This window comes from Callorhinchus milii, unplaced genomic scaffold (genome assembly GCF_018977255.1).
Source record: "Callorhinchus milii isolate IMCB2004 unplaced genomic scaffold, IMCB_Cmil_1.0 Scaffold1, whole genome shotgun sequence".
Classification (NCBI taxonomy): Eukaryota; Metazoa; Chordata; class Chondrichthyes; order Chimaeriformes; family Callorhinchidae; genus Callorhinchus; species Callorhinchus milii.
In genome coordinates, this window is record NW_024704742.1 from 96,875,717 (window position 1) to 96,888,980 (window position 13,264).

General features: G+C 41.5%; 1 protein-coding gene across 2 annotated transcripts in view; it reads left to right on the forward strand.

Moving 5' to 3' along the window:
- Positions 1 to 10,347: 10,347 nt before the first annotated feature.
- Positions 10,348 to 13,264, forward strand: part of LOC103186092 (guanine nucleotide-binding protein G(q) subunit alpha) — a 116,089-nt gene continuing 113,172 nt past the window's right edge. Inside the window, exon 1 of one of the 2 annotated variants that reach the window (XM_042333631.1) lies at positions 10,348 to 10,402. The gene's annotated coding sequence lies outside the window, so the exon portion shown is untranslated. Of the gene's footprint in view, positions 10,403 to 10,895; positions 11,007 to 13,264 lie in introns of those variants that run through there. The other variant, XM_042333643.1, reaches the window with a different exon arrangement.

Below are 13,264 nucleotides of genomic sequence, written 5' to 3' on the forward strand. Positions count from 1 at the left end.
TTGTCACTTCTGGTTCTATCCTTAACCTTCAAGTACAAATGCATCAAACATCTCCGTTCGATCAGAGAAAGTGGTCCCAAGACTGGCAATACTCCAGGGATTCTCATTCCAATAAACACTGGCAATGAATGGTGGGGTGTGACTGAATGTACCTCAAATATCAACATGATGAAATTGCAAGCCATACAGAGGTTTTGAGAAGCTTTCGTGCTCCAGTAAGGAGAGAGTGGCTTGCCTGTGGGTACAAACAGAGTGGGACAACCTCCCAATTTCTCTTTCAGGATTTGCTACAACTTGAGGAAACAGTTGTACCAAATGAGCCAGAACTGAGAGCTAACAAAAACAATTAGGAGCAGGCAGTCTGGATGTTTTCCTCCCCCCTCTTCCCAGGTTAATTCTTGTATTTCACTCCCTCGTGACCTGTTATGGAAGATTAAAATTCGCAGTGAACCTGAGGTTCCTAGCTTTTGCAATGTGTAAATGAGCCAGCTTTATACCCTTCAAAGCATACCCCATATGATAAGAATAAAAACAAAAGTGAGAGAAGATTCAGAGAGAAATGGAGACATCAAATATTCCATTTTAAAAATATATTATTTCCTGATAATTACAATTATCGAAAAAATTGAAAAAGCATAAACACTGAGTTGTTTTTGTCTCCATTATTCTAATTTATTTCAGGAAACATTGGAATGATGTACTTGTGAGGTGAGTGCTCTAACCGTAAGAGCACTCGCCTCACACATCAGAGATCTGGGTTCGACTCCCGGCAGTATAATCTGAAGCACTTTGAGATGTCCGGAAGACGTGAAAAGAAGTATATCAAATGCAAGGATTATTATTATATTATGTAACAAAATATATTATAAGTATATTATGTGCTATTCGGAGTCCTATAGCTCAGTGGTTAGAGCACAAGTCTCGCAAGTGAGAGACCTGGGTCCGACTCCCGTCAGGGCGAAACTTTGGGCAAGTTTCCTTACTCTACACACACGGCCCTGTAAGTAGGAACCCACTTGTTAGTTTATTGGCGGATTGGTTTTCCACAGGTAATAATTCCTTCAAAGAAAATAATAATAAATTGGTCACTTCAATCCACGATTGTTTGTGGGAACCTGCTGTGCGCAACTGACCCCCGCGTTTCACCCACAATTCAGTTTACAGTATATTCTGCGACACGCTTTGAGACGTCTGGAAGACATGATGAGGTGTTGTATCAAATTCAAGGATTATTATTATTTGGGTTTTAATGTTTGAGAATATTGTTCCTGGATTCTATTTTTTTCAATATCGCTTCACTTCTTGTCTAGAAGATAAATAATTTCAGTAAGGTTAAAAAAAAGTATTTGATCCTCCCAAAAGATGCTAAAAAAGAGCAAAGATTGTTACTGTAAAATAATAATCCTTGCATTTGATAGAGCATCTTATCACATTGAAACTTTTCAAACCATTTCAGAATGTTTTGTATAATGCAATGGCTGTGCGGTTGTAGGCAGTTAAGATGTTAAGCCAAAGTCATGTCTGCCTTTTTGAGTAGAAGAGTGAAGGGAGTTTCTCCCAGTGTTCTGGCAAACCATTCTCCTAAAAATGGTCATTCACTTCAGCATTGTTTATGGAACATTGCTCTGTGCAAATTGGCCATTGCATTCATTTACAAAACATACAGTCCTAACACTCTACAGAAAACCTCTGTGAAGTACTTTAAGATGTTTTGACTTGATATGTTTTATCAAAAGCAAGGATTAATTATTGTTCTCTGATTTGTAATATGAACACCACCACAAGGTGGCAGGAACACAAGCAAAGAAAACTCCTGCAAACGGGACAGAGGCGGTTTTTCAACAATTACTATTTACCCCCAAAATCTCTTCTTTGAAATACACATGCTTTTAAACGTTTAAAAAAAAACATGAAAATTGTTCATTAATGTAGATAATCATCCTTTTCAATTACCTGCAATTACCAGAAATGGACAATATACAGATAAATTGAATACAGATTTGTATAAAATCTGAGAAATATATGCATGTGTATGAGAACACACAGGTCTGATCCTATGTGTCCAGGTTTTCATGATACCATTAGCAACAACAACAAACTGTATTTATTTAGGGCGTTTCACATCGGGTTGACAACTCAAGGCATGGGACAGTCAAGAGTTTGCATCTGAGCCTGGAATGGGAATCGAGAGGAGTGAAGGCCAAGGGGGATAGGGGTGGGAGGCTAACCAAAGGTCAAAGAGGATTGTCTGGAGAATGTATGGGAATGAGGCAAGGGAGAGGGCGAGGCGAAGGGATTCCAGGGTGGAGTTCCAGAGGGTGGGGGCAGAAAGGCTGAAGGTTCAACCACTGATGGTGGGGCGGGCAGAGCGGGGCACATGGAGCAGGCCAGTACCCGCAGACTGGAGGGAGCAGGAAAGTTGGTAAGGTATTAGTGGGTCGAAGCGGTAGGTAGGGGCAAGAACTTGGAAGGTTTTGAAGTTGAGGACGAGGATCTTAAACTCAATCTTCTGGGGCATGGGGAGCCAGTGAAGCTGGACGAAAATTGGGGTGATCGGTTCACAGAACTTGGTGCTGGAAAGGACATGAGCTGTAGAGTTCTGAATAATCTGCAGGTTGTGGAGGGATGAATTGGGAAGTCCGGCGAGCAGAGATTTAGTATTGTCAAGCATGGACTTGATGAAAGCATGGATGAGGGTCTCGGTGGACTGCAGGGAGAAGTGGTGGCAGAGATGGGCAATGCTGTGGAGGTGGGGGAAAGCAAAACGGGTAATGGCATAGGTGTGGAGATTTTAGGAGAGTTAAGCATGTCATACTAAGTAATTATCAAATCAGTATTTAATTTGTATTAAACATTAAATCAGAAAGCTAAATTTTAAGATAATTACCTTGCATTTATTTTACCTTTTCAATTACTTGGTATGAAACAGCCATTCTTCTTCATTTAAACATCCTCCACACATTGTTTGGTACAAATACAAGTGACTAATATTATTAAGATATGCAGAAATCATGAGTACAATGTTATTTTAAGTTATGACATCAGTGATGTCACCCATGTGATTTCTCTCCCTGCCAAAGTTACTGGGAATTATGTAATTAGTTTTCTACCTGTTTTAAATTTGATTCTTGACATCAGTAGTACATTTTGGTTCATTGTTTCTATTTTATTAGCATCATACTTTTTGTGCTACTTTATGAATCTTCCATCACTGGAAAAAGGTTTTTCCTCAATCTTTTTCAAAACTGTATTCTGCCTCTTGATCTTCGATATCAACTGATCCAGTCATGTTGTCACATGCTAGCCTTAAGGATTTAGCCATCACATTTATGTCTATATTTGCTAACCAGGATAAATGCTTTCAATGCCTCTTAGAAAATGTGACCTGAATTCATACATTTAGATCTGCTAGAGCCAGGCAAAACATCTTATCTATTTCATATTGCAATTAAACAAGAAATGTTATGCTTGAATTTCTAAACTGTCTTTTTATTTACAAACAAAGGCAGAAAATTGAATTAACAAAGAAACAATTGAAAAATACAGGATAGAAAATAAAATTGAAATTTTACAAGTGGCAAGGAGCCAGTCAGATCACAATTGAAGACACACAGGGAAAGAAACATTTGAGGTACATCTAATAATGCTGTTTCAAGAGTTACGTCTCCTTTACTAGAGAATTGATTTTTTTGCCACACATTTATAATATCTTTCTCTCCCTAGTTGTGCTTTCTAATGTATTATATGTTAACTGTTTGTGAATGTGAAAATTAGCTATACATTGGGATGAAAGGCGCAATGTTCATAACAGATTCAGTATGCTAATTATCAGATTGGCTCTATCATGGTTCACTTGGTAGCACTCTTATCTCCGAGACAGAAGATTGTGGGTTCAAGCTCTTTAGGACTTTTGAGTTCATATAATAATAAAAATAATAATCCTTGCATTTGATATAGCACTTTTCACGTCGGGAGGACGTCCCAAAGCGCTTCACAGAACACACTGTAAAGTGAATTGACTATATTTGTGGGCGAACGTGGCAGCCAATTGCGCACAGCAATGTCCCACAAACAGTCGTAGATTGAAGATGACCAATTTTATTATTGTTTTTGGTTTTGGAGGGATTATTATTAGGCGTGTGGAGTAAGGAAACTTGCCCAAGGTTTCGCCCTGCCTGGAATTGAACTCAGGTTTCTCACTTGCAAAGCGAGTGCTCTAACCACTGAGCTACAGGACTCCGATGTCTCTGATGACACTCCAATCCAGTGTATGGATTGTTAGAGGTGCCGTTCCTCACGTGAGATGTTTGACCAAGGTTCTGCCTGTCTGTTCAAGTAGAAATTGAAGATCACATGGCACTATTTAAAAGAAGAAGATAGTTTATCGCAGTGTCCTGGCCCAACAGCCCCCCAGGTAAAATTGGTCTGCACTAGAGTACCAGCTTAGACTCTGAGCTCAAAGACTGTAATTAGGGCTTGAATCCACAATCTGTGACTCAGGTGAGCCAGGCTGACACCTAGAAAAGTACTTTGAGATATTTCAATGACATGATGAGGCACTATATCAAATGCAAAGATTATTATTAAATATCATGTTTTTCATTCCATATTTTCCCACTTCTACTTTTCACAAACTGAGGAACATTCAATTATTGCTTCATTAATGGGAATGCACTATATCTTGAAGAGTCATTGTAAGACCTCTCCTGACAAATACTTATATCCCATGGAGAAGAATGTATATTTAAATAATCTATTTATGATTGTAGAAATAGACAGCTTTGGGTGGGTTCAGACTTGCAAGAAAACAGTTCTATAGCAAAACAAGCTGTACCATTTCTTCATCGTTCATATGATGACAATCGGTGCAGTACTCTGTATCTCGATTCTCACAGAGAATGTCATCTGTGAACAATGGATGATATATGTAGTGCATTAAGGAAGGTGAATACTGTACTCAGTTTGTTCCGGTCTCAAGGTCAAGAGAATCTTATAGAACAAGTGAAGGCTGCTTTTGCAATAAACTCTAGGACCCACTATAACGTCTGTAATTGGGTAAGTTTAATTTTGTGTTACTATCTGTTATATTTGAGTAGTTACCAATATATGTATCCTTCATTATTATTATTTATTTTGTTTTCTGCACATAGTTATTTTGTTTTCTCCATACTCTTTTATCAACATCTTCCCATCTACATTTAACTGCACTAATCCTTGATGTGTGTGATCCCCTTTTATACAGAGTTTTGCCCACAAATATACAGTCAATTCACTTTACAGCATATTCTGTGAAGCACTTTGAGACGTCTAGAAGACGTGAAAAGCGCTATATCAAAAATGCTAGGATTATTATTATTACTATAGTTGTAAGCCATATTCAATGTATGTACTAATTCCACAAAAATATCCGACTTTTTTTTAATGCAAATAGCCTATTTCAATGACTTCAAAATGCTTTTTCTTCAGTTGTCACTGGGTCAAAGCTTTATAGCTAAATAAATTAGTGAATAATTTAGCCTAATTTCTTGAAAAAAATGAACATTGTCTCAAACATCAAAATATCAACTGTAAATGATGGGTAAATACTGTACAATTACTGACTGATAGTTACTGATTCCTGATTTGGCCAACCCTCATTTTATTTTGGCTAAATAAAATAGCAGGTGTTAACCACAAAGCAAAAGCAATGCAAGTACCTCATTCAACAAGTGTATGGAGTATTAGTCAGACCCCATCTGGAGTACTGCTTTCAGTTTTGGGCACCACATCTCAGGAAAGACATAGTGGCTGTGGAGGGGGTGCAGCGCAGGTTCACCAGAATGTTATCAGACCTAAAAGGGTTCAGTTACGAGGAAAGGCTGTGTTAACTTGGATTGTATTCCCTTGAGTTTAGAAGGTTGAGGGGTGATTTGATTGAGGTATTTAAGATGATAAAATGATTTGCTAGGGTAGATACAGAAAAGCTATTTCCTCTGGTGGGGGAATCCAAAACAAGGGGGAATAGTCTTAAAATTAGAACCAGGCTGTTTAAGAGTGAAATCAGGAAGCATTTTTGCAGTCAAAGGGTGGTAGAAATCTGGAATTCCCCCAAAAGGGTGAGGTTGATAGATTTTTGGTAGGTCAGGGTATTAAGGGATATGGGGAGAAAGTGGTAAATTGGAATTGAAAGGATTAGTTGAGGTACAGATCAGCCATGATCTAATTAAATGGTAGAACAGTCTCAAAGGGCTGAATGGCCTCCTCCTGTTTCTATGTTCCTATGTAACATTCATGCAGACTATTCACTGTAAACTACAAGAGTTACGTTATTTAGCAATTTCAGCAAGATAATTTGGGATTAGTGTAATTATTCAAATCCTGAAAGATCTGACAAATTAATTTTTTATTCAAATGTAATGGGCAACATTTAAAGAAAAACACAAATGAATCTGAGCATCAACTTCAATTCTTATTAGAATTCTAGCTCTCTTTAGGATTCCTGAGAATCATAGTGGATTGCTAAGAAAGAAATGGGTAGTATTTCAACCTGGCAGAAACAGGCATCTATTTGGATCCAGGTAGCAAAGTGTCTCAGGACTTGCTTACTGATGGTGGGGCAGAGCAGATAAGGGCCATGCAGCAGGCCACAGTTGATCGCAAAGCAACAACAACAACTTGTATTTATATAACACCTTTCACGAGGGGTATCATCCCGGAACGCTTAACAGTGGTGGAGTCTGACAACCAAGGGGAGAGGTGACCGTAGGCACGATCAAAAAGAAAGGTATTTAGGCAGGATTTGAAGGTGAGGAGGGGACAAGGTGGAGGGATTAGAGAGTTCCAGAGCATTGAAGGTTATGCTTGAAGGCTTAGTTGAGGAAGGGCAGGAGGAGGCTCATGTGGAGCATAAACACCGGCATAGAGCAATTGGGCCAAATGGCCTGTTTCTGTGCTGTATATTCTAATGTATTCTAATGTATTTAACAACACGAGGCAGACAACTCAAATTAGAGAGAAACCACAAGTATACAGTTTATTAACCCAAAGGAGAGACCTCAGCAGCTTCCAGCGTCACTGGCAGAAACAGACAAGACTCATTACATCTAATAGATCCAGTGGATTGTAAGGCACCTGGTTTCACAGGCGATGTCTTATACCCCTTCTGTGCTTCACTTTCACTCATAGTTCCTACCCCATTCAGGTACTCTCAGGTGCTGTACTGAATAGTCATGGTGCCTTCTCCACAACAGCCTGGCTATGCAGCTATGTTTCAGGCTTCCTTTGTTCACCGTGGCCCTACTGTCTTCATGCAATCCCAGAGCAAGAAAGCCTGAAAGAGAGTGAGAAGATAGTAGGTTTATAGGAGGGTGGCCGAATGCGTGGTCGAAGAGGAAGATCTTGAGACATGACTTGAAGGAGGCAAGGGAGGGAGCAAGACAAAGGGACTGTGGGATGAAGTTCCAAAGGGTGGGGGCAGAGGAACTGAAGGCCTGACCACCGATGGTGGGGCAGGCCAGGTGGGGGACGTGGAGCAGGCAGAGAGATCAGACAGGTGGTTATGGGACATTTCACTTAAGACATCTCAAAGAACTTGACAAATAGTGTATTTTGATGGACAAGATGCATTAGCTGAACGGAAAGAAGAAATTTAAAATGTTGACCAAAGGCATGGTCAAAGTGATATGATTTTAAATGATTTTTGAAGTTAGAGAGAGGTTGCAAAGCAAAGTGGGTTTGGAAGGGCATGCTTTTTCAATAGTTATTACATTATAGCCGCTGCTAAATTGTCGTTCTACTCCAAGACAATCTTGGAGGCCAAGGAGAACCCCAGGCTCCTCTTCTCCATCACCAGCCGGCTCCTCTGCCCAACCTCTCACGCCTCACCCGTCCTCACCTCCAATGCCAACTGCGATGTGATGTCGCAGTGAGGCGATGCTGACTTCCTCAAATCCAAAGTTGAGAGGATCCACTCAGCTGCCTCTGCCCTTCCGCCTACTACCCCCTCCCCATCTCCCCCTCTCACCCTGGCCCCTATGAATCCCTCCTTCCACACCTTCGAACCTGTCTCTCACTCCTCTCTCACCATGACTATAACCCACATGAAACCGACCACCTGCTCCCTCGACCCCATCCCTACCGCTCTCCTTACCTCCCAGCTCCACCTCCTTGCACCTTTACTCACAGACATCATAAGCCTCTCTCTGTCCACTGGTACTGTTCCCACCCCATTAAAAACAGCCATCATCACTCTTATCATTAGAAAAATCCTCCCTGGACCCATCACTGCTCTCAAACTGCTGCCCCATCTCCAACCTCCCTTTCCTCTAAGATCCTGGAATGAGTTGTTGCTTCCCAGCTTTGCTCCTTTCTCTACCGCCACTCCCTTCACAAACCCCTCCAATTGGGTTTCCATTCAGTCCATAGCACAAAAACAGTCCTGGTCAAAGTGACAAATGACATTCTGTCCATCTGCGACCAGGGCTCCCTCTGCCTCCTCATCCTCCTTGACCTCTCTGCTGCCTTCAACACCGTTGACCACTCTATCCTCATCCACCGCCTCTCCTCTCACCTCAACCTTCACGGCTCTGTCTTTGACTGGTTCGAATCGTACCTCTCACACCGTCTCCACTTCATCTCCACAAATGGTTTCTCTTCTAGCCCCCGCACCATCTCGTTCAGCATTCCTCAGGTCTCTGTCATTGGTCCCCTCCTCTTCTATACCTATATGTTCCCTCTTGGTAACATCATTCGCAGGCATGATGTCAACTTCAACATGTATGCGGATAACACCTAACTGTGCCTCTCTACCTCCCCCCTTGACTCCAGGACCACTGCTGTCCTGACAGAATGTCTGTCAAACATGAAGGCCTGGACAAGACCTAACTTTCTTCAGTTGAATGCCAACAAGACCGAGGCCCTCCTGATTGGCTCCCGTCAGCACCTCCACACCTCAAGCACTGACAGCATCACCAACCATGGTTGCACACTTCACCTTGCTAAGCCAGTCCAGAACCTTGGGATCTTGTTTGAACCTCAACTATCCTTTCTACCATCTGTGCAATGACCTGCTCTGCCTTCCCCCAGCTCTGCAACATCACCTGGCTCTGTCATTGTCTCACACCGAAACCCCCGTGCACCCATTCATTACATCGAAGCTTGACTGAGCAAACTCCTTGCTTGTCGGCCTCCCTAACTCTTTCCTCCATAGGCTGAAGATCATCCAGAACTGCAGCCTAAGTCCTCTTCCGTGCGAGACTCCGTGACCCTATCACCCCCATCCTCGCCTGACTCCACTGGCTTCCCATCTTACAGAGGATACAGTTCAAGATCCTGGTCCTCACCTTCAAAGCCCTCCATGGTCTTGCTCCCCCCTACCTCTGTGACCTCTTCACCCCCTACCATCCTGCCCATTCCCTCCACTCAGCGGGCTCCGGCCTGCTTCACGTTCCCCAGGCGGGCCTTCTGCCACTTTGCCCCCACCCTCTGGAACTCCACCCCGTAGTCCCTCCGCCTCACCCCCTCCCTTGCCTCCTTCAAGACCCATCTCATGACCCTCCCCTTCGGCCGTGCTTTAGTTTTCCCTGCTTCCCCCCTGCCCTCCACCCTCCCCAATCCTGACCCCCAGTTGACTGTCAGGCACCTTGGGAAGTCCTGCTATACAAATGTAATTTTGTTTTGTTGTTGTTATAGCTGTTTAACAGCTGTAGCATCTCCTCTATCACAATGCTGTTATCTTGTAGGTTAAATAAGTATTTAAACTCTGACTGTCCAGGGCCTTGGTAAATCCATTGTTTAAATCTATCATTGTTTAAAAACAAAAGTCAGCAGAGTCCTCTGTCAAGAAATCAGAATAATCAATAAAACCAGCAGAAAAGTGACTCACCTATTTCTTAAACTCACTGTTAAATGTTCTGGTTAAATTTGTAACTTGGATTTCATCTCAGAAAGTAGATATGTATCAGTTTATTCATGAAAGGCCAACCCAAATCTAAAAAAATTGTGGTATCAGAAGCAACATTAACCAGTCCTCGAAATATTTTCCACCCACACCAAACAATTTGTATTGAACATGAAAATTTGTATCTTAAAAATGATCTGAACGGAAGACTACCACCTTGTTCTTGGAAAACAAAATACTGAGGATATTTTTTTTAAACTGTCAGTAACACATATTTTGGCAACAAATACCTAAGTTTGTCAGGGATGGATGAATTGTCATCACATGCTCAGAAGAAGAAAGAAGAACACTGGTATGTATGTTCAGTTCCCAGTAATGTTCAAGTAACACGTTGAACCTGTGTATTGGAGTCACATATGTTGAGTTGAGGGCTTTGGTTGCACAGAGCACCAGGACACATGCGCGGGTTTGCGGAGCTGCACCTGTGCAGTGATGGTCCAGGTCTGGAGGGAGCCGGAGCTGCAGGTGAGTGTTGCTGCTGCGGTAATGATTGCGGCAATCCGACCAGTACCAACCAGCCCTTTGCACGGCCTCGGCCTCCTGGTGCTCCTTTGCCCTGGTGGCGGCGGCAGCAGCAGCATTTAGTATTATTATTATTATTATTATCATCGTAAAGGCGTCGTTGCAGTGAGAGGTCTGAGCTGATAATTCCGCCTCTCCAAAGGGATGCAGTGGTTGATGTCAGCGCTGCATTGATTTCAGTGTCTGCTCTTGTTTCTGGGGGCGGTTCTGGATAGCGCGGTTCGTGCATTTTTTTGTGTGTGTGTGTGTGTGTGTGTGTGATGATGATGAATGATTTTGTGCGCTGTAACGTTTTAGGAAACAACAGGAAGAATAACAGCCCCTTTCCAAGTCCTGTTAACTTTCCCTCTGGCGCTCCACCTTATATAGCAGCCTTTAAAACAGCAGCACACCGGAAGTACATTTAAACGATGACTTTAAATCTGTATCCAGGGGGGGCAATCCTTCATCACACTTCTAAGTAAAGACGCCGCGCTGGGGAGCAAAGATAATAATCCTCGCATTGAAGATGCGCTCAAACCAGGGCAGCAGTGATGCCTCCTTTAAGGTGCGCTAAATCATCAGTAGGGCAGCACTGCCTCCTTTTAAGGGGGAAAAAAAATAAGTGACTGTTATATGTTTGATGCACATCTAATGCGGTAAATCACTGGCAACTTACCCTCTTAGATCTCAGACAAGACGTGACATTAATCGTGGCAGTGAACACAAAAGCGACTGACCATTTGTGTTCCTGGCGATTCGATGCTATTTGCTCTTTCGTTTAAAATTGTGCCAAACACTGGGGAAGAGGACTCGATAATCGTAGAGTATTGCACAAGTTCAGCTTTGGCGAAAAGGAGAAAGAAAGCCACTAGAGAGCAGCGCAGGAAAGAGCGCTCCGACTGAGCTGCAGCTTCTCTTTCTTCTACATGGGCGATGTGGGTCTGGCTTTACCTTCTTTGGCAATGCAATATTTCGCAGAGAAATTACCTCGATTTAGGAGGAGGGGGAAGGGGATCCGGATCCGTGTGGTTTGCTTTTGCTGCATGGCAATCGTGGGTTGAAAACGGGAATGAAAACTCTGATCCCAAATCTGAACATGATCTTTTCAGATTTTCCTCGTGTGTTCCTTTAGCATCCAGGGTTAAATTCGTGTCGGTGGGGTGGGGGTGGGGGGTGCAATGGGAGATTTATATCAATATTAATTGGCCACAAAAACATGACACCAAATAGTTCCTCTATATTATTGTTGGATTTCAAATAGAAGCAAACAAAACGTTGAATCAATCTCAATATATTTAGAATGCTTGACAGAAATGTATTCATAAATGATAAGGTAGTACTTTGTGTGAAATCCAAACTCCATTCTAACATTTATTTTAAATTAATTACATAGTAAATAATACTTGCATTTGATAGGGTGCCTTATCAAATCAAAGCATCTCAAAACACTCCATACAATGAGTCACTTTGAAGTGTAGTGTCTTTGAAGTGGTAGTTATCATGGCAAATACAGTAGCTAATCTGCACTAGATGTGTCCAACAGGTAGCAATAAGATGAATGAGCAATTTATCTTTTGGCAGAGTTTATTATCAGTGAATAATGCAAAGGACACCAGGAAAATGCCCTGCTCTGTAATACACTGCCTTGAGATTTGTAACAATACATTTGAACTAAAGCTTTACATCTCATCCAAATGATTACATCTTTGATGGTGCTGAAGTATCCAAGTTCTGCACTGAAGTCTCAACCTATTTTATGGGTGGGTATTGAATCCAGACCTAGTCAGAGGCAAAACTGCCACTAACTGAACAAGGCAAATTGATAAGAAATTCTACATTCTTCAAACAAGTGTCAAATTAGCATAATTACGTTAGATTCATAAATTAATATATACATTTTAAAAAAAAGCTCATCACTTTACTGAATGCAAAATACAGGAGAGAAGCTCAGACCTGGTTTAGGCTTATTTTTTAAAAAAATATATTGTTTAGTGGTATTTATGTGTTCATTTGAGCCTCACTCTGGGATAAACTCATTGTTAGACAGATACACCAATGGAGTGCACTGGGGGAATGCGAGATTACCATATGTGCAGTATCATTTTGAGCTGAAGAAGCAGCTTGAATATTCAATGTGTGCGTTTTCCTGTACGATTGCCGTATGTAAAATGGCTGTCGTGTTTGCCAACAAATAACAGTCACTAAACATGACAGTAATTACCTTGAAGCATTCTGAAAATTTCAAAATTATAGGCACTTTACAAATACAAATTAATTTTTAGAGTAGCTCATGTAGTTTCGGAATGCTTCACTATATTGTGATGTGCTGTTTCAGATTGTATTTTGTAATCCTGTGCTATCTTCAGCTTTCCTCCTGGAGGCTGTATCCCTCTGTTTGCATGTTGAATTTATAAATTTCTACTGGCGCTGATGTAATTGGCTTTCAGTTGGTATGAGTATTAACTAGAGTATATGTGTAACAGGAAGAGGAAGATTCAGTGCCACAATCTAGATTGATTTGGGTCAGCTTTTTTTGTGCAAGATGAAGGAAGTCAGGTGATGGAAAGTGAAGGTTTTTTTTCCCTGGTGTCCTGACCAACAATCCTCCAGATACAATTGGTCATTCACTTAATAATAATAATAATTTGGTCACCCAAACCACGACTCTTTGTGGGACACTGCTGTGCATAATTGTCTGCCATTTTTCACCCACAAAATGTAGTCAATTCACTTTACAGTATATTCTGTGAAGCACTTTGAGATGTCGGAATGGCATAATAAGGTGCTATATCAAATGCAAGGATTTATTCTTATTATTACTAC